Raw genomic sequence first — 20,983 nt, 5'->3', positions numbered from 1 at the left:
TGCTTCTACCTATTACGCCTCAGCTTCTGACATCACTCCCTTTCAACCCACCTCCCCCACCCCCCTACCCCCTCTCACCTGCCAGCCTGTGCTCCCCCCCACCCCTCTTATTCTGGCTTCTGCCCTCTTCCTTTCCAGTCCTGATGAAGGGTCTCGACCGGAAACACCGCCTGTTTATTTCCCTCCATAGATGCTGCCTGACCTGCTGAGTTCCTCCAGCATTTTGTGTGTGTTGCTCCAGATCCCAGCATCTGCAGAATCCCTTGTGTCTCCTAATTATGCCGTCTCGTTCCAGGTTCCTCCAGCAGAGGAAATATCTCAACAACATTCACTCTGTCAAGTCCCCTCAATACGATCACTTTTCATTCTTCCAATCAACTCCTTCATCCCTGGAACTAAACTAGTGAATTTTCCCTAAACTGCCTTCATTGCAAGTATATTCTTCCTTGAATATGGAGAACAAAACTGTATACCTATCACCAGGTGTGATCCCAAAGGTCTGTATATTTGTAACCAGAATTCCCCAGTTTGGTCCACCCTTTCTTTATTACCAGCCCACATTACATTTGCCTGCTTTATCACTTGCTGTATCTGCAGCTAATGGCTTATGTTTCATGTATGAGGATCTCTCTGTGCAACAGCATCCTGCAGTCTCTCTCTATTTAAACAATACAGTAGAACTGCAAAGTCCGCTATCCAGCAATAGTGGACTTTAGAGTATTGCATGCAATTCTGGTTACCTCACTGTAGGAAGGATGTCAAGGCTTTAGAGAGGGTGCAGAGGAGGTTTGCTAGGATGATGCATGGATTAGAGGGCATGTGCTATCAGAAGAGGCTGGACAGATTTGGGCTCTTTTCTCTGGTGCAGCAGAGGCTGAGGGGTGATCTGTTGGAAGTGTATAAACAAGCTTTTCACTGTAGCTTGGTACAAGTGACAATAATAAACCAATACCAATAAAATTATAAGGGGCATAGATAGGGTGGACAAGAAATATCTTTTTCCCATTATTGAGCGATCCAATACCAGAGGGCATGCATTTAAGGTGAGAGGGGGTAGGTTCAGAAGAGACATGAGGGGTAGGTTTTTTCACTCAGAGAGTGGTGGATACCTGGAATGCGTTGCCTGATAGGGTGGTGGAGACAAATTGGGGGCATTTAAAAAGGGCTTGGATGGGCACATGAATGAGAGGAAAATGGAGGGATATGGGAATTCTGCAGGCAGGAGAGATTAGCTATGTTGGCACAACTTTTTGGGCTGAAGGGCCTGTTCTGTGCTGTATTGTTCTATGTTCTATGTTCTCATTCTGAAATCCCCAGTTTGGCATCTGGCTCACTAGGTGACGTTTGCCATGTTCCCTTGAATACACTAGGGTCCAGCTCCCACCCTCCAACACACCATGGTTCTGGGGACCCCAGCCTCCCGTTCCACTCACTGGGACCCTGTCTCCCATGCTTCCTTCCAACTCACCTGGTTCACTGGAAAATTTATCACGCTGTACGTATAACATCTAAAAGGAAACGAATCAAGAGTGCTGAGGTACTAATTGAAATAAACATCCAACAGTCAGGAAAATCTGCCAACCTGACACCAAAGTCCCCAGTGTGCCGGATTTTCCTGTATTTTGCTTTCCTATTCTTCCTGCCAAAGTAGATCACTTTATATTTCCCCCCATCCTCCTCCTCCTGACAAATGTTTGCCCACAAATATATCCCTTTGCAGACTTTCTATCTCCCTCAATTCCCCGCCTATTTTTGTACCATTAGCAAATTCACTCATAGCCTTCACTGAAGTTATTAATAGTGATTGTAAGTAGTTGAGGCTCCAGCACTGACCTCTGTGGCAGCCCGGTAGTTACAGCCTGTCGATCTCGGAACGTCCCATTTCTCCAGCCTCCCTGTTCTCTGTTTCTCAGTGTTGTAAAGCTTTTATTTGGTGCAGTAACCTTTAAGTTGACACCCTGTCTAAAGCCTTTTGGAAATCCAAACACGCTACATCTACTCGTTCCCTTATATCCCACTGCTCCTTATATGTGACAAAGTGATGCAGTGGGTAGAGCTGCTGCCTCACAGCTCCAGCGACCCGGCTTCAATCCTGACCTCTGGCGCTATCTGTGTGGCGGTTGCACATCCTCCCTGTGACTGCACGAGTTTCCCCCAGCTTCCAAAGACATGCAGGTTGGTAGGTTAATTGGCCACTTTAAATTACTCTGAGTGTGTAGTGAGTGGTTAATGGGAATACAGGGAGAATGAAATGCGATCGATGTTGAATTAGTGCGAATGGGTACACTGACTCTATAATTCCAATAAATTTGTCAAACATGATTGGTTCCCCTTTCATGGAGGTAATTCCACAGTCCCAGCAGAGGCACACAGATATGGAAGAAAATAGAACCACCGCCCCCCCCCCCCAACACCCACCCACTCATCCCCCCCCACCCACTCATCTCCCCACACCTACCCACCCCATACGGTTCTATCAAATCTGGGCTCCTTGGAATTAAACCCTTATCAGGCCCAATGACATAGACCCTTCATGCAATCACAGCTGGACCTGTGTACAATCTTGGTCTCCTTCCCTCGAGAAAGAATATACCCGCTATCGAGGGGGTGCAGCAAAATTTCACCTGACTGGCTCCTGGGATGGCGGGTCTGTCGTACAACAAGAGATCAAATAGGCTAGACCTCAGTCCTTTTAGAGTTTAGGAGATAAGCCATGACCTAATTGAGGCCAGCAAAATTCTTACAGGGCTGGGCGGCATGGACAGGGCAAAACAAATATGACTGCATTTGCTGGAATCAGAAACAGAAAATGCTGGAAGAACTCAGCCAGTCAAGCAGCATCTGTGGGGAGAGCAGAGGGGATGGATGGGAGGGGAAGGATGTTTCTCCTGGCTGAGGTGTCCACAGCCAGGGTCACAGACTCTAAATAAGAGAGAGGGAAGACTAAACTTCTGAGGGGCGGGGGTTGAATCTTTGGGATCCTCCATCCCTGAGGAGCCTCCGTCATTTAATTCATTCAAACCTGAGCTCCAGGTGTTAGAGGAGATATGGGGATGGTGCAGGGAACTGGTGCTGAGGTGGGAGGGCAGCCGTGGCCTTGTTGAACGGAGGAGCAGGCTCGACAGGCCGAATGGCCTCCTGCTGCTGGTATCACTCTTGCTCACAGCCCTCGGGGTGGGGTGGGGGTGAACCATGCGTCAAAAATTCACCAATCTACAGATTTCGACTGTGTTAACGGCGCAACAAGCGGGCAGGTGGGGATGGGCAGGGTTCCCGGGCAAACAGCTGAGCGGGAAAGAGTCTCAGCATGGAAGCGCTGCACTGGGGGGCTGTCGAGGAGGGGTGGGGGTGGAGGGGGAGGGGGAGGAGGAGGGGGGGGAGGAAGGGGGGGAGGAATGGGGAGGGAGGAATGGGGAGGGAGGGGGGGAGAGGGGGGGGGGGAGGGAGAGGGGGGAGGGAGAGGGGGGAGGGAGGGGGAGGGAGAGGGGGGAGGGAGGGGGAGGGAGAGGGGGGAGGGAGGGGGAGGGAGGGGGGGGAGGGAGGGAGGGGGAGGGAGAGGGGGGAGGGAGAGGGAGGGTGAGGGGAGGGAGAGGGGGGAGGGAGAGGGGAGGGAGAGGGGAAGGTGAGGGAGGGAGGGTGAGGGGAGGGAGAGGGGAAGGTGAGGGGGGAGGGAGAGGGGGGGAGAGGGAGGGGGGGAGGAGTTAGTGGGGAGGGGGTACCCCAGACCCCAGGGGAGGGGGGAGATGGAGAGACCCGTCCACCAAGCCTCGCCTTTCACCCCCACCCTCTTCATTTTGTGCTTAACCTTTCCCTCATACACCCCCCCCCCCCACCACGCACCCACCCTAATTTACTTACAGTCGCCGGACGGGGAGCGGGGCAACTCCCGACGCTGGGAATCCCTGGCGTGGGGGTGACCCCGGGATTGGCGGCGCACCCGCCGCCGGAGCCCCCACCTCGACACACGGTGATTCACTGAGGTGGGGAGATCTCGTCGCTGCCGCGCCGATCACCAGCGGGGAGAAATCCCTGCCGCGGGAACACCCAGTCCGAAGCAATTCCCGGGAAGCACAGCCGATGTTGCCGGGATTCCGTGAAACCACGGGGGATTCCCAGGGAATGCGTGACACACAGGAGCGTTCGCGTACACCGCGCAGTGGGGACCGTGTCAGAACAGGCAGGTTGTGGGAAGCGGTGTGAAATTATTAATTGAATACACAGAACAGAATGACAGCCCAGAGCTACCGTAAAGCCTGGCGTATATGGCGCTCGATGCAACCGGGACTCCCTCAATTGCATCTCAGCACCGCCCCTACTTTATCTGGAGCAGAAAATGCTGGAGGAACTCAGCGGGTCAGGCAACAACTGCGGATGCTTCCCTTCATCTGGACTGAGAGGTGGATTATTGGTTTATTATTGTCACATATACTGTGAAAAGCCTTTGCGTGCCATCCAGATTATTCCATCCATAGAGGGCCATTCCATAGATAGACGGGAGATAGCCAGTATGGAGAGATGAGGAGAAGGGGAGGATCCAACTGGGAAGAGTTGATCTCTCTTGTGTCTGGTCCCCAGCACTCCCAAAGAGGCTACCCACAGTGGTTTGCATTTATCTGGTGCCCTGACACTTTGCTGGTGCAGGAGTTCCAACTGGACTGGCAGACTAGATGCAGGACATTCCCAGTAGTGGGGGAATCCAGCAACGGGGGTGGGGGGGGGGGGTCACAGTCTGAGGATAAAGGGGTGAGCCATTTAACACTGATGCGAGGAGAAAATTCTCCTCCCAGAGAGCGAGAAACCTGTGGATCCTCTCCCACAGGAAGCAGTTGAGACCAAATCATCAAATACGAGTTAGATCCGAAGAGATTAAGGAATACTGGAAAAAAGCAGGAACAGGATACTGATCTTGGATGATAGGCCATCGTTACTGGTGGGGCAGGCTCGAAGGGCTGAGTGGCCTTGTCCTGCTCCTATTTGGCCATGTTTCTATCAGATGAGAGAGCTGATGAGCCCCTCTTGAGATACCAGCGGAGACAGTCAAAGAAGTAAGCTTCCATCAGTGGCTATCAGTGGGATAAGGACATGGGGAAGTGGAAGAAATTCCACAGATTTGGGAAACAGGCCCTTCAGCCCATCATGTCCATCCCATCTTTACTAATCCCATTCTCCACCAATTGACCTGTGGCCTTTATGAATTGGCGATTCAAGAGCTTGTCTAGATACTTACTAAATGTTGCGAGCATCTGCCTCCAACAACGCTTCAGACAGTGGACTCCAGATTCCAATTACGGCCAGAGTGAAAAAGTAATTCTTCCTCAGATCCCCTCTAAACCCTCTCCCCCTTACCTTAAACCCATGCCCTCTGGTTTTAGACAACTCTGGTTTGGGAGTTCTGTGTACACTTTGCACTCCAAGGATGGATATACTTGCATTGGAGGGATTGCAGAGAAAGTTGGTTGATACCTGGGATGAGGAGCAGATAAGGAGGTGATAAAGGGATATAGACAGGCTAAGGGAATGGGCAGAGATCTGGCAAATGGAGCACAAGGTGGGAGAATGTGAAAGTGTCCATATTGGCAAGAAAAATAAAAAGGAATCTAAATGGTGAGAGATTGCAGAGCTTTGCAAGCTTATTTCCTGGAGGAATTTACTGTTAGGAAATTGGATAGTTATGCTTCAGTTATACACAGCATTGGCGAACCCACATCTGGAGTACTGTGTACCGTAACAGTCCCCTTATTTAAGGAAGGATGCAAAATGCTTGGAAGTAATTTAGAGTTGATTTATTACCTGGAATGGGTGGGTTGTCTCATGAGGAAAGGTTGGACAGGCTCAGCTTGTAACTGCTGTGGATTAGAAGAACCAGAGAACTTGATTGAAACATGAGATTGTGAAGGTTCTTGACAGAATGGATGTGGAGAGGAGTTTCCTCTTGTGGGAGAATCGAGAACAAGTGATCACTGTTTAAGAATAAAGGATCGCCTATTCAAGGCAGATGAGATGGATTGTTTTTTTTCTCTCACAGAGTTCTGAGTCTTTAGAACTCTCTTCCTCAATGGGTGGTGGAGGCAGCCTTTGAATATTTTTAAGGCAAACGTACATAGATTCTTAATAAGCAAAGGGGTGGAGATAGAATGCAGAGCTCAGGTTCAGGTTTATTGTCATGGGCAGACATACCCAGGGTAGAAATGTCATGAAAATTAGCTTTTTGCAGCAGCAGCACAGTTTATTATAAACATGACAAACATAACTTAATGCAAATTTATAACATTATAAGTTAACCTATGCATAGGTTATGTAGGAGTAAAGGTTATAATCGGCTGTGATCTCATCAAATGGTGGAGCAAGCGTGAGGGGCTGTGACTTACTCCTGCTCCTAATTCAGATGTTTTGTATGCATGAAGCTGAAGCCTCATAGAGAAAGGTTGAGCCCATACTCAGCGGAGTTCAGAATAATGTGAGGTGATCTTAGAAACACAGAAACATAGAAAAACCTACAGCACAATTCAGGCCTTTCAGCCCACAAAGTTGTGCCGAACATGTCCCTACCCTAGAAATTACTAGGTTTACCCATAGCCCTCTATTTTTCTCAGCTCTGTGTACCTATCCAAAGGTTTAAGAGACCCTATCGTATCTGCCTCCACCACTGTTGCCGGCAGCCCATTCCACGCACTCACCACTCTCTGAGTAAAAAACTTACCCCTGACATCTCCTCTGTACCTACTCCCCAGCACCTTAAACCTGTGTCCTCTTGTGGCAACCATTTCAGCCCTGGGGAAAAGCCTCTGACTATCCACACGATCAATGCCTCTCATCATCTTATACACCTCTATCAGGTCCCCCCTCATCTTCCGTTGCTCCAAGGAGAAAAGGCCGAGTTCACTCAACCTGTTTTCATAAGGCATGCTCCACAATCCAGGCAACATCCTTGTACATCTCCTCTGCACCCTTTCTATGGCTTCCACATCCTTCCTGTAGTGAGGCAACCAGAACTGAGCACCGTATTTAAATATATTGGATTCTGAGGTGACTTCACAGTAAATGCTGAATGTTTCCCCTCGCTGGGCAATCTGGAAATAGGGGCACAATTTCAGAAATAAAGGGACTCCCATTTAAGAAGGGTGAATGCAGTTCTGCCATCAGACTGCTGTGAACCTTTTGGAATTCTCTGCCCAGGAAGCTGGAGATACAGAGTCATGAATATATTCAAGGCCACGATAGATTTTTAGACCACGGGGGGAGTGAAGGATTACGACGAACAGGCATGAAAGCTGAGACCAAGATCAAATCAGCCATGATCTTATTGAATGGTGGAACAGACTCAAGGGGCTATATGGCCAATTCAAGCTCCTGTTTCTTATGTGCTTATTTTCAATAGTGAGGGCCATGTGTAAAACAAAGCAATCAGAAAATATAGATTGCATCACACCTAAGCAATCACATTTACGCGTTCACCCTTCAGTATTTCCTAGATTGATAGCAGCTTGGTAAATCTCCAGTTATTGATTCTGGAGTCTGTTAGTATCAGCATGACCAGACACCGAGTTACTGAGTGCTGTCCTATCAGAGGCAGCTACTCTTAAAAATACTGATCACAGCGTTAGGGTCTCGCCATGGTGAGAATACCAGCAGTTTGTATCAGTAACTCGGTTGTGGGAACCAGGGGCTAGGAAACATACAGCAAGGTTGTGGATCCCACTCACTAATGTACATAGCTGATGCACAAACCTTACATTCCTGATAATAACCACATAGGTTAGAAGTCTCTAATACACACAATTGATTTAGAGATCCCATTTCCACAAGTCTACCCAGACAATTTAGGAATCGCAGAATCTTCACAAACACAAGACGATTGTATACATTATCAAGCTAAAGATCCCACATCCCCAAACAATTTACTGATACTACAACCCCAATAGATGACAATTCAGACATTCCACAGTTACTGATTACTGGGCGGAAAAGTAGCACAGCAGGTAGTGCTGCTGCCTCACAGCTCCAGTGACCTGGGTCCAATCCTGACCTCGGGTGCTGTCCGTGCAGGGTTTACACATTCTCCCTGTGACCGCATGGGTTTTCCCTGGATGCTCCAGTTTCCTCCCGCATGCCAAAGACGTGCAGATTAGCAGGGTAATTGGCCTAAGCAAGCTGTCAAGGGAGTGGTAGACTCTGGAGGGAGTTGATAGGAACGTAGGGAGAATAAGTTACAAGAAAAAAAACTGCTGGAGAAATTCAGCGGGTCAGGCAGCATCCGTGGAGGGAAATGGACAGCTGACATTTCGGGTCGAGACCCTTCATCTGGACTGGAAAAATTAGTGGCGACTGGGATTGTTCTGGAAGTCCACATATAAGGAAGCCATTTCAGTCCATCAAATCTGTGTTGTAAGAAACTATGGATTTAAAGATGACACATCCCTCATATGCTCTATTGAACTCACTCCCCCAGTAAGCATTCAGATTTTTAGATCTCATACCACTGAATAATTTACTGGTCCTGCAGTCATATTAAGAATTCAATGACCCCACAATGGACTTGGTGAAAGAAAGTCATAGAACAATTCCTAAAATCTATACAACACAACTTTTTAAATCAGTACATTTCTAGCCCAACTAAGGAAGCCACAATATAATTAGGTTTAAAGTAGCCTTCAAAGTAAGGTTAGAACAGGCGAAAACAGCCCATAATAAGGAAAAACTGGTCAGCCAAAGCTGGAACTACCAGGACTATAACAAAAATTAAGACCAAAATAAAAAAAGAATGAATTTTAGCAAGCATCCAGTCCTGAACACAGTAGAAACCGGGCTGGGTATATTGACCGAACCAAAAATGTTTTTAAAAAGGCCAAAGAAAGAGAAGGAGAAAAGATTTCTGGATAACAATCTAAAAAAAGTGATAAATGAAAAGTAAAGAGTACAAGGTAATAGTGTGGCCTTTTAGGGGCAAAAAGGAGAGAGTGCGAGTTACTTCCTCAGGAGGCTAAAGAAATTTGCTATGTCCTCTTTGACACTCACCAACTTTTATCGATGTACCAATGAAAGCATCCTATCTGGATGCATCACAGCTTGGTATGGCAACTGCTCTGCCCAGGACCGCAAGAAACTGCAGAGAGTTGTGGAAACAGCTCAGCACATCACGGAAACCAGCCTCCCTTCCATGTACTCGTTGCCTTGGTAAAGCAGTCAACATAATCAAAGACCCTACCACCCAGGATATTCTCTCTTCTCCCATCTCCCATCAGGCATAAGATACAAAAGCCAGAAAGCACTTACCACCTGCTTCTATCCTACTGTTATATGACTATTGAACGGTTCCCTAGTACGATAAGATGGACTCTTGACCTCACAATCTACCTTGTTATGACCTTTCATCTTATTGTCTACCTGCACTGCTCTTTCCCTGTAGCTGTGACACTTTACTGTGCATTCTGTATTGTTTTACCCTGTACTACCTCAATGCACTGTGTAATGAATTGATCTGCATGAACGGTATGCAAGACAAGTTTTTCCACTGTACCTTGGTACGTGACAATAATAAACCAATTCCAATACTGAAACTGAATGAGTAGTTGATCTTCTCTCCATCGTCCTGAGGTCATTCAAAGCTCTTCTGCCTGCGTACTGACTCACACCAATTCCTGCTTGCCCATTATTTCTATGCCAGTTGCCAACACTGGCTCTCAGTTGAAGCAATGCCAATTCTCATCCTTGTTTACAGATCCCTCCAAGTTCTGGCCTTTCCCCCTCTATCTCCAAAACCGTTTCCAGCCCTGTAACCTCTTGATCGGCTTTTGATCGACCCTGCATCAAATCTCTGCAGCAATGATGATCTTATATTCAGCTCTTTGGCCGACCACTTGGTCAGCTCCCCTAATATTTACTGACATGAATTTTTGATTGATAATACACCTGGGAGGCACTCAGGAATATAACGCCAAATTAATGACCCAAGTACACGGTAGATGTTATTGCTCTGTATCTGTCTTTGCCTGGGGAGGGGGGGAAGAATGATGTTAATGTCTTTGTAGAGAAAGGAAAGGGTTTAGAGATATTGATCAGATGAAAATAGAAGGCAAGAAGGCACCAAATAATGAAAATCAAAAAGCTTGTAGACATTGGAAATCTGAAATAAAAGCAGAAAATGCTGGAAAAATTAAGCAGGTCAGGCTGCATCTGTGGAGAGAGAAACAAAGGTTCAAGTTGGAAATCCTTCATCAGAATTGGGACCGACTACGTTGGAAACACATGGAGAAAATGACACTTGATCCAGATCAGGTAAATTCTGGGTCAACATGGGAAAAGAAGGTGGAGGAAATAGGCACTGTAGAAAATCTTTCAGAGCTTTTAGGTCAAAGCAGAGGACTGGATGATTGAAAATGTAATACTCCAGTGCAAAAGAGAGAGAGAGTCAGAAATCTAGCCAGTCAGTCCAATCCCTTAGCTCCAATCACACTCAAGAAGCTTACATGACTTAGCAGCCTACCTGTTCTGAAACATCTGAAAATTTTGTCCCTCCACCTCTGACACACTACGAACCATCTACAAAATACACCAGAACAACACACTGGGGCTTCCTTGACAACACCCACAAAACTCACAACCTCCACAGCAAGGACATGAGCAGCAAGAGCAAGGGATCACCATCACCTGCAAGTTTCCCAAGTCACACACCACCCAGACTTGGAAATATATTCTTGTTTCTCCATCATCATTGTAGGGTTGCAAGGGTGACTGACCCCACAAGGTGTCCACTTGAAATTCCAAAGTGATGTGACATATGCTAGAAATTGTCAATATTGCACTTCACTCTGCAAAAGATTCATTTTCTGCTGTATACTCCCAAAAGGAATGGCCTTGTGCAATTGAAACACCAGGCAACATTCTAATGCAATAGCAAGGCAAGGAAATGGAAAGAGGTCCCCCTTCCCTCTTGGACCTCAGCATCGCCATGGACAACTTGTTGGCTCAGGTCTATTTGTGAAGCTCCTGGCGGGGAACCCACTGAAAAAGGGGAGTCCCTGGGAGGGAAGGCATGTAACCCAGCAGCAGTAGATTTGAAGGGACTGAGGAGCCCCAAAGTGGATGGGAAGCTCCACTTTAAAGCATCAGTTAAAACCAAGGTATGTTTATTGGGCCTGAAGCAGTCCACCCCGCCCCATACACATACAAAGCCTTACACCGCTGCATACTATACCTGACATTGTTAGTTGAACAGCAGGCTGGTGTTTTTGCTAGAGGCAACCAGACTTTGCCCATTAAACTTGAGGCTGCGCTCATTACTGAACGTGATATTTTGAGAGAGATTGCTCCAAATGCAGAAATAAAAGCAGCCACTGCATTAATGAACCATCTCGAGTGTTTACTGCTGCTTTCTGAATCCATTGTGACCTTCTAGTTTTCGACATGGCTTCTGTAATCAAGTGCCTCAGGAGTAGAGACAAAGCTTGAAGCCACTGAGAGTGCCTGTTACAATTTCATAAATTCATTAACCAGCATGACTCTGTCCTGCCACAGAGAGGGTCACTCACCCCCACCTCCACACCACCAGCCCCCAATTGCATCAACACCATCATTAAAGAGTGTTCTTCATTAATATTCATCAGGTGGGAGGTTAGTTAACTGTGGGAAAACATGCTTTCATTTTCCAATCCAGCACAGGCCATCTCTAATGTATTTCAAGAGCCTCTTCTTATAATTAACATTATTGGAACTCATCAAAAATCTTACATTATAACACACTACAGTCTATTATCTGCATTCCCAGCATACTGTGTCGCTTACAAGACGCGACCAGGAATACCAGGGGAACACCATTAGTGTCAGTGCTGCCAGGATTGAACAGGGGTTTCATCATACGACACATCCCTATCTGCCCAATTTTGCCAAACTCAGCTGTTTTGGTTCATACAGTTCAAAACGTAGTTTTGTTTAATGTGCCTGTGACTTTACTCCTGGGCAATGCTTGCAGTTTGGACACCTCAGAACATGGGAAATGTATTCACCTCCAGGTTCCTCTCTGGGTTGTGGGAGCTGCATCAGTCCATGGGCTGCAGAAACCCACCAACTCCTCAAAGGACAAGTAAGTGCCAGCTTTGCCCGTTATGTCCAGATCTTGGCCACAAAATGACTGTATGGCCATGCTGAGAGAGTTGGATTTGACTATGATCTACCACGGCAAAGCATTAATTCTAGGGTCTGGTGTATTATCTATATCTCTGGATCAAACATACTGATAGTACAACAAGGGTTTCCAAATACAGGATCTAATGTGATCAGAACTTAGTACAATCACTTCATCTCATTCTAAACACATGAATTGGATGATGTCTCCACTGCCTCAGGCCTGGCCTCGTATAACCACTGAACAAAGTGTTGGTAAATTGATGCATAATTAGGAGCAGGAACAGGTTATGTGGCCCTTTGAGCCTGATCTGCCATTCATCAAGATCATAGCCGACCTTCAACCTCGGTCTGCCCTATCTCCACGCCCCCTGAATATCCAGAAACCTGTCTGGCTCTGTTCTGAATGAACTCAGTGACCAAACCACAACAGTCCTCTGGGATAGAGAATTCCAAAGATTCACCACCCTCTGAGGGAATAAATTTCTCCTCATCTCAGTCCTAAATAGTCTACCTTTTACAAATTTTAACATCTTCCTCTGGTTATTTGACCAAACAGAGGAAGGTCAAAAATATTTGGGCAGTTTACAACCAAATGGTATGAGCACTGAATTTTCCAGCTTCAGGTAACCCACACCCCCGGTGTTCTCCCCCCACACTCACCTGTCCACCTAGTTTTCTTCCCCCTTTGTTCACCTTTCCTATCCCCTCCCCTCATCTGGTTCCAACCATCAGCTACCAGCCTCTATCCCCTCTCCACCTTGTACTATTGCCAATCTTTCCTCATCCATGAACACAGGGTCCTGACCCGGAACATCGACTTACACCCTTCTGCTAATTCTGTTCTTCAAAGGTTCAGTGTTTTGTTCCAGACTCCAGCATCTACAGTCTTTGCGGTCACAGATAACCAGATTTGTTATATCTCTCAGTGAAGGTCGCATCTCGGACTATGCTGTGCGTAGCAGATGATTGGGCATATGGCATGCACCATTCACAGGAAGGGTGGCATTGCTCATCTGTAACCAAGCTGTGCCAAATGCCGCTTGCCTGTTCACAGTAGCTGCCAGGTTACGTGCCAGAGGGCAGCTGAAGACTCTCACAAGGGGCAAGCCCACTGGTGCTTTAAACTGGCCTTGGGGGCCCTAGTGTGCCTGATCAGTCTGGGATGAATTCTGATCTCAAGTACAGCTGACTTATACATGTCGGAAAGATGGCACCGGAGTGCGGTAAATCTTTGCAACCTGCTCTCAGCAGATCTGATCATTACATTTATTAAAATCGTTCACCTCTTTTAAATCATTCTGTTGTTTATCCTTCTGTACGACCTTGATGTACTTATGTATGGAATGACGTGTCTGGATGGCACGCAAACAAAAATCTTCACCCCTTCTCTTTCCCCTCTGCCACCCTCACAACCTGCCCGTCACCTCCCTCTGGTCCCCACTTCCTTCCCTTTATTTCATGGTCCACTGCCCTTACCTATCGAATTCCTTCTTCTTCAGCCCTTTGCCTCTTCCACCTATCACCTCCTAACTTTTCACATCACTCCCTTTCATCCCTCCTCCCCCACCCACCTACCTTCCCCCTCTCACCTGGACTCACCTGTCACCTGCCAGCTTGTGCTCCTCCCTCTCCCTTTTTATTCCGGCTTCTGCCCTCTTCCCTTCCAGTGCTGATGAAGGGTCTCGACCCAAAACGTCGACGGTTTATTCCCCTCCATAGATGCTGCCTGACCTGCCGAGTTCCTCCGGCATTTTGTATGCGTTGAACAAAAACTTTTCACTGTATCTCGGTACACGTGACAATAATAAACTAATTACCTCCCATGCAAATCTAAGAAACTAGGGGAGACACAAGAGACTGCAGATGCTGGAATCTGAAGCAACAAACAATCTGCTGGAAGATCTCAGAGAGTCAAGCAGCAAGTGTGGGAGGAAAGGAATTGTTGACGTTTTGGGTCGAAACCCTGCTGCTCAACCCGCTGAGTTCTTCCAGCAGACTGTTTGTTGCTAAGGGAATAGGGGCACTGACATTTAAAGGCAATCTGAATGTTCAAACCAGTGACACAAAAATGGCCATCTACAGAACACATCGCAGTTATTCACCTCGTCTCCAGCTCCCAAACCCATGAGTCAGCTCACAGAAATGGTCCAAGAATGGCTTCTCTAGAGGTTATATCACTTGCCACTAATGTTCCAGAGATCATGAACCAAAGCCAAAGTCGAGTTTATTATCACATGCACAAATGCACGTATGCAATGAGAAAAAGCTTACTTGCAGCAGCATCACAGGCACATAGCATCATATAAGCAGCTTCCTCCCTCCTCTTCTACACTGCTCCTTGCCAAACATTTTGGCCATATAAAAACATTAAAAAAAGCAGGAGCAGCCCAAACAACCCCAGAGGCTCCTTCAACATTCAATAAAATTGCAGCTGATCTTTCCACTTAAGCCTAAAAATCTATCTCGTCCTTGAATAAATTTATTGACTCGGCCTTCACAGATCTCTGCTGCAGTGAATTCCAAAGATTCACAACCCTTTGAGAGAAGAAATTCATCCTCCTCTCATTTTTAAATGGGACCTCCCTATCTGGAGAATATACTTCCTGTCTCTAGATTTCCCCAACATAGGAAAAATCCTCTCAGCATCCACCCTGTCAAGCCCCCTCAGGATTTTATATTTTTTTAATAATATCAGCTCTCATTCTTCCATACTCTAGAGAGTAGAAGCAAAATCTGTTTTATCTTTCCTTGCACAATAACCCCTTCATATCTGGAATCAATCTAATTAAACTCTTGGGTTCAAGGGAAGATTGTCTTTCCTTAAATAAGATTAAAACTGTACCCTGTACTCCAGGTAGGTTCTCACTAGTCTTCTGATAGTGCGACAACACTTCATGACCATTTACTCCAAACTGACACACACCACCCGGGACACACCCTCTTCTCATTACTAAAATCGGGGAGGTGGTACAGGAGCCTGAAAACCCACACTTAATGATACAGAACCAGCCTCTTCACCTCCACCATCAGATGTCTGAATGCTCCATGAACCCAAACCTTTTGTTTTTGCACTATTTTTATAATTTATAGTAATTTTATGTCTTTGCACTGTACTACTGCCGCAAAACAACAAATTTCACATCATATTATCCAGTGATAATAAATCTGATTCTGATGGGGATTAGCATGAAATTGTGTTTGATAAGTATAGTTTTACTTTCTTAAAGGTGACACACATAAATGCAAGCTGTGACTGGCTTGGCCACTTCAACTTTTTACATTTATTCAAGGGAAACAGGCCCATCCCTAATTGCCCTCAAGGTGGGGGGAGCCGCCTTCTTGAACCACTGCAGTCCCTCTGGTGAAGGTGCTCCCAGTGCTGTTGGGGATGGAGTTCCAGGATCTAGACCCAGTGACAATGAATGAAGGGCAGATTTTTCTCTTTTGAGCATGGTGTGCAAGTCGAAGGGGAACCTGCAAATGGTGGTCTTCCCCACAAGACTGCTGCCCTCGTCTTCCTGTTGGTACAAGTTTGGAGGTGATGTCGGAGTGGCCTGGGTGAATAACTGTGGTGCATTTTGTGGACACCACACAGTGCAGCCACTGTGTGCCATTGGTGGAGAAAATGAATGTGTAGGGAGGTGTACCGGCATCAATCATAGAACAGTACGGGCCCTTTGGGCCACCATGTTGGCCGACCTATATAAACCTACTCCACGATCAATCTAACCCTTCCCTCCTACACAGTCCATTATCCTCCATTTTTCTTACTTCCATGTGCCTATCTAAGAGTTTTTTTTAGACGTCCCTATTGTATCAGCCTCTACCACCACCCCCGGCAGTGTGTTCCAGGCACCCACCACTCTGTGTAAAAAAAAACCTCCATCTGAATATCTCCCCTAAACTTTCTTCCTCTGACCTTAAACTGACATCCACTGGTATTGGCCATTGCCGCCCTGGGGAAAAGGTGCTGGCTGTCCACTCTATCTATCTATGCCTCTCATCATCTTACACATCTCTATCAAGCCACCTCTCATCCTGCGTTGATCTAAAGAGAAAAGCCCTAGCTTGCTCAATCTTTCTCATAAGACATGTTCTCTAATCCAGGCAGCATCCTGGTAAATCTCCTCTGCACCCTCTCTAAAGCCTCCACATCCTTCCTATAATGGGGTGACCAGAACTGAACCCTAGTGTGGTCTAACCAGAATTTTATAGAGCTGCAACATTACCTCACAGCTCTTGAACTTAATCCCTCTATTAATGAAGGCCAGCACACCATGAATTTGTACGGCAACTTCAAGGGATCTATGGACTTGGACTCCAAGATCCCTCTGTTTCTCCACACTGCTAAGAATCCTGCCATTAACCTCATACTCTGCCTTCAAGTTTGATCTTCCAAAGTGTATCAGTTCACACTTTTTTGGTTTGAACTCCATCTGCCACTTTTCTACCCAACTCTGCATCCTGTCTCTATCCTGTTGTAACCTACCGTCACCTATTTGTTTTGTCACCTCCCAATAAATTCAACTAGGCTCTTGAGGCATGACCTGTCCCTCACAAAGCTATGCTGACTATCCCTAGTAAGACTATGCTTCTCCAAATGCTCAAATTCTGTCCCTAAGAATCCTCTCCAATAGTTTGCCCACCAAACTGGTCTCACCACACAAGACTCACTGGTCTATAATTCCCAGGACTATCCCTATTACCTTTCTTGAACAAGGGAACAACATTTGCCATCCTCCAATCCTCTAGTACCACTCCTGTGGCTAGGGAGGATGCAAATATCATTGTCAACACCCCGCAAGAACCTGGGGTATATCCCGTCTGGCCCCAGGGACTTATCTATCCCAATGTTTTTCAGTAGCTCCAACACTGTCTTTTTCTTAACCTCAACATGCTCCAGCATATTAGCCTGTTCTACACTGAACTCACATTCAAAGTCCTTCTCCCTAGTGAACACCTAAGTAAAGTATTCATTAAGGACCTCCCCTACCTCCTCCACCTCCAGGCACATGTTTCCCCCTCTATCCCTGAGCAGTCCTACCTTCACCCTAGTCATCCTTCTGTTCTTCATGTATGTGTAGAATGCCTTGGGGTTTTCCTTAATCCTACTCGCGAAGGCCTTCTCATGTCCCCTTCTAGCTCTCCTAAGTCCCTTCTTAAACTCCTTCCTGGCTACTTCATAGTTCTCAAGACCCCTGCCTGATTTTTGCTTCCTCAACCTTAAGTATGCTGCCTTCTTCCTCTTGAGTAAATGTTTCACCTCTCTTGTCAACCATGATTCCTTTACCCCACCATCCTTTCCCTGCCTCAGTGGGACAAACCTATCCAGAACCCCATGCAAGTGTTCCATAAACAGCCTCCACATTTCTACTGCGCATTTCCCCGAGAGCATCTGTTCCCAATTTACAGTCCCAAGATCCTGCCTAATACCATCCCAATTAGCCTTCCCCCAATTAAAAAATTTCCCATATTGTCCGCTCCTATCCTTATCGATAGCTATGCTAAAGGTCAGGGAGTTGTGATCACTACCTCCAAAATGATCACCCACTGAGAGGTCTGTCACCAGGTTCATTACCTAGTACTAGATCCAGTATGGCCTCTCCTCTAGTTGGCCTGTCCACATACTACAAAGCCTCAAGGTCCCACTCTGACACTGAGCCACTCCTACAACGGCCGCTCCGCTTGACCCTGACTTCTTCTTATTGGCTGTTGCCAATTAGCCAATCAATTAACTAACAATTTGCAAATGTGCCTCTTTTAGGGTTCTGCTCAGTGAAACTCCCACAAGTCCCAAGACCCAACTCCTTTATACTCTCATGCCTGGCTGCTTTACCCTGAGTAGTGTCAAGCTTTGAGAATGTTTTTGGAACAATCATCCAAGCAAATGGAGAATATTCCATTAGAATATTGAGTTATGCCATGTAGATGTGGAAGGCCTTTGGGGTGTTAGGAGGTGAGTCACTCACCACAGGATCCCCTACCTCTGACCCGCGGTAGTTATGGGCTGCTTCAGTTGTTGATGATTGAAAATGGGATTGAACATTGTGCAATCATCAACAGAAACCCCCACTATTGACCTTACAATGGACGGAAGGTCATTGATGAAGCAGCTGAAGATGTCCGGGCTGAGGACACTGCCCCCAGGACCTCCTACAGCGATGGAACGATAGACCTCCGACCACCACAACCTTCATTAGCATCTTTCGGTTTCAAACTGCTCTGGCAAGGTCATCACATAAAGCAAGTTAGTTCATTACGAACTTGTACCTCTCACCCCTCCAAAGCCTCCGGTTGTCAATAAAGTACCTTTGAGGCACTACTGCTGTAGCATCAGGTCTAATATTCTTTACAGAGAGAAATTCCCTGACCTTGCCTGCTCTGGCTTATATGCAATTATAAGCCCCACACCAACGTGGTTGATTCTTAACAGCTCTCTGAGGTGGTGGCTGCATCACCACCAATCATTTAGCGATGTCTGATAAATACATGTCCTGCCAGTGATGCCCTCAGCTTTGGAACGTAGTGAGCAGTGCAAATTCCGTAAGTATGCTCAAGGGGGTGAATCCGTCTGGATAGAACAAAACTACAAAATGACATTTTATTAGGAGACAGATTTCAGTCTTGTAAACACCAGCCATCCCTGCAATTTGCAATTTTCTGCCTGTAGCCAGCTCTCAATCAGTGCGCACTGACACTATGAATATTTTATTACGTTTCAGCAGCAGGAACAGGCTCATAAACACCCGGAATAAAATGGAATGAAAGTCCCAGCCAGTGCAATGGAGGTTTAGCAAAATTTTAATAAGAGTCAGTCAATTCAAGGCTCCCCACGCTCAGGTCCAAGCTGCCCCTCAACACAGTCGCACATCACATCTCTGAGAAACAAGAGCAATATCTGATTCAAAGTGAAAGGTAACATTTATTTTACCAGACAGTAAGCTACGACCAAGGAACATTTTAATCTGAATGACAATTTTAAGCTTATTTTCACTGCACAGGATATGCAGTTTAATGATGGTCACGTCCTGGGAAATTCATAACAGTGCTTGAAGGGGTACTAGTACATTTTGGTCGAACGTTCACCTCTGGCGCTCTATCATGTTCACATGACACTAAAAGCCATTGAACATCCAATTTATTTTTCATCCATCCATGCACTGCAGGCATTACTGGCAAAGACCATCCCTACAGTGCCACTGAGAGATTAGTGACACATTCAGGATTTTGTTATTGATTCATTGACTTGGGCTTCACTAGCAAGGCCTGAATTTATTGCCCAAGTGGACTTGAGAAGATGGTGGTGAGCGCCTTCTGCAACCACTGTGGTCCTCCTGGTGAAGGTGGTCTCATGATGCTGTTGGGTTCCAGGATTTAGTAACCATGATGGAACAGTGATATATTTCCATCAGGATGATGCGTGACCTAGAGGGGATCCTAGCAGTGATGGTCTTCCCATGCGCCTGCTACCTTTATCCATCTTGATCGTAGAGGTTTCAGGTTTGGAAGATCCTGTTAGATTAGGTGAGGAACTATAGTGCACCTTGCAGACGGAACACACTGCAGCCACGCTGATTCCCTCCGCCACTGTCACAATGTTTAAGATGGTGGACTGGGTACCAATCAAGCAGACTGCTGTGTCCTGGATGTTCTTGAGCTTCCCGACCATTTTGGAGCTGCAGTTATCCAGGCAAGAAGAGAGTCTTCCACCACAATCTCAATTTGTGCTTTGTAGATGGTGGAAAGGCTCTGGGGTGACAGAAGGCGAGCCACTCTCCTTAGAATACTCAGCCTCTGGCCTGTAACCACAATATTTATATGGCTGGGCCAGTTGAGTTTCTGATCAATGGTGACCCCGGGATATTGACGGTGGGGGAACTCTCTGAAAGTCATGCCATTGAATTCAAGGATAGATGATGAGACGCTTTATTGTTGGAGATGGTCATTGCTTAGCACCTTTGTGGCATGGATGTTTCTTGCCACTGATCAGCCTTGGCCTGAATGTTGTCTTTCTATATGCAGACATGGTCTGCTTCATTTCTGAGGAACTGTGAATGGAATTGAACATTGAGCAACCCTACTTCAGCCCAAATAATGGAAGATTATTGATGTTTGGCCTGGAATATTGCCCAGAAGAATCCCTGCCACAGTGCCTCTGGACTGGGATGATGGACCTCCAACAACCACAAACAAAGCAAGGTAGGATTCCAACCACTGAAGCGTTTTCCCTTGATGCCCATTGACTTTGGTTATTCCAGGACTCCTCGACGCCACCCTTTGTCAAATGCTGCCTTAACATCAAGGACAATCACTCTCTCCTTACCTCTGAACTTCAGCTCTTAGAGAAACAAGGGACTGCTGATGCTGGAATCTAGATGAAAAACACTCTGATGCTGGAGGAACTCAGCAGGCCAGGCAGCATCCGTGGAGAAAAGCAGGCGGTCAATGTTTCAGGTCAGGACCCTTCTTCAGGACTGAAGATAGGAAAAGGGGAAGCCCAATATATAGGAGGGAAAAGCAGAGCAGGGATAGGTGGCCAAAAGAGGGGAGGTGGGGTGGGCACAAGGTGGTGATAGGGAGATGCAAGTAAGAGATAGTGATAGGCAGGTGCGGGGGAGGAGGGGAGAGCAGATCCACTGGGGGATGGGTCAAAGGAGAGAGGGGGGAAAAGAAAGATAGAAAAAAAAAGATAGGCTAGGAAAAGGAAGAAAAGAAGAAGCATGGTGTGTGGGGGGACAAGGGGTGTGGGGATTACTTAAAGTGGAAGAATTCTTCTACAAACCCACTGACGCCCACAGCTACCTCAATTACAGCTCCTCTCTCCCTGTCTCTTGCAAGGAAGCGATCCCTTTCTCTCAAT

The 20,983-nt window shown here is 46.6% G+C and overlaps 1 protein-coding gene across 4 annotated transcripts in view; it reads right to left on the bottom strand.

Annotated features, from left to right (window-relative positions):
- Positions 1-20,983, bottom strand: part of LOC127586224 (sodium/calcium exchanger 3-like) — a 353,793-nt gene that overhangs the window by 301,758 nt on the left and 31,052 nt on the right. The window contains exon 1 of one of the 4 annotated variants that reach the window (XM_052044019.1): positions 3,859-4,182. The exons of the other annotated variants lie outside the window; for them this stretch is intronic. The gene's annotated coding sequence lies outside the window, so the exon portion shown is untranslated. Of the gene's footprint in view, positions 1-3,858; positions 4,183-20,983 lie in introns of those variants that run through there. 4 annotated transcript variants of the gene reach the window in all.

Source organism: Pristis pectinata, chromosome 35 (assembly GCF_009764475.1).
Source record: "Pristis pectinata isolate sPriPec2 chromosome 35, sPriPec2.1.pri, whole genome shotgun sequence".
NCBI classification, from domain to species: domain Eukaryota; kingdom Metazoa; phylum Chordata; class Chondrichthyes; order Rhinopristiformes; family Pristidae; genus Pristis; species Pristis pectinata.
The sequence above is the reverse complement of the archived record's forward strand: the minus strand, read 5'-3'. Positions and strand labels throughout refer to the sequence as shown.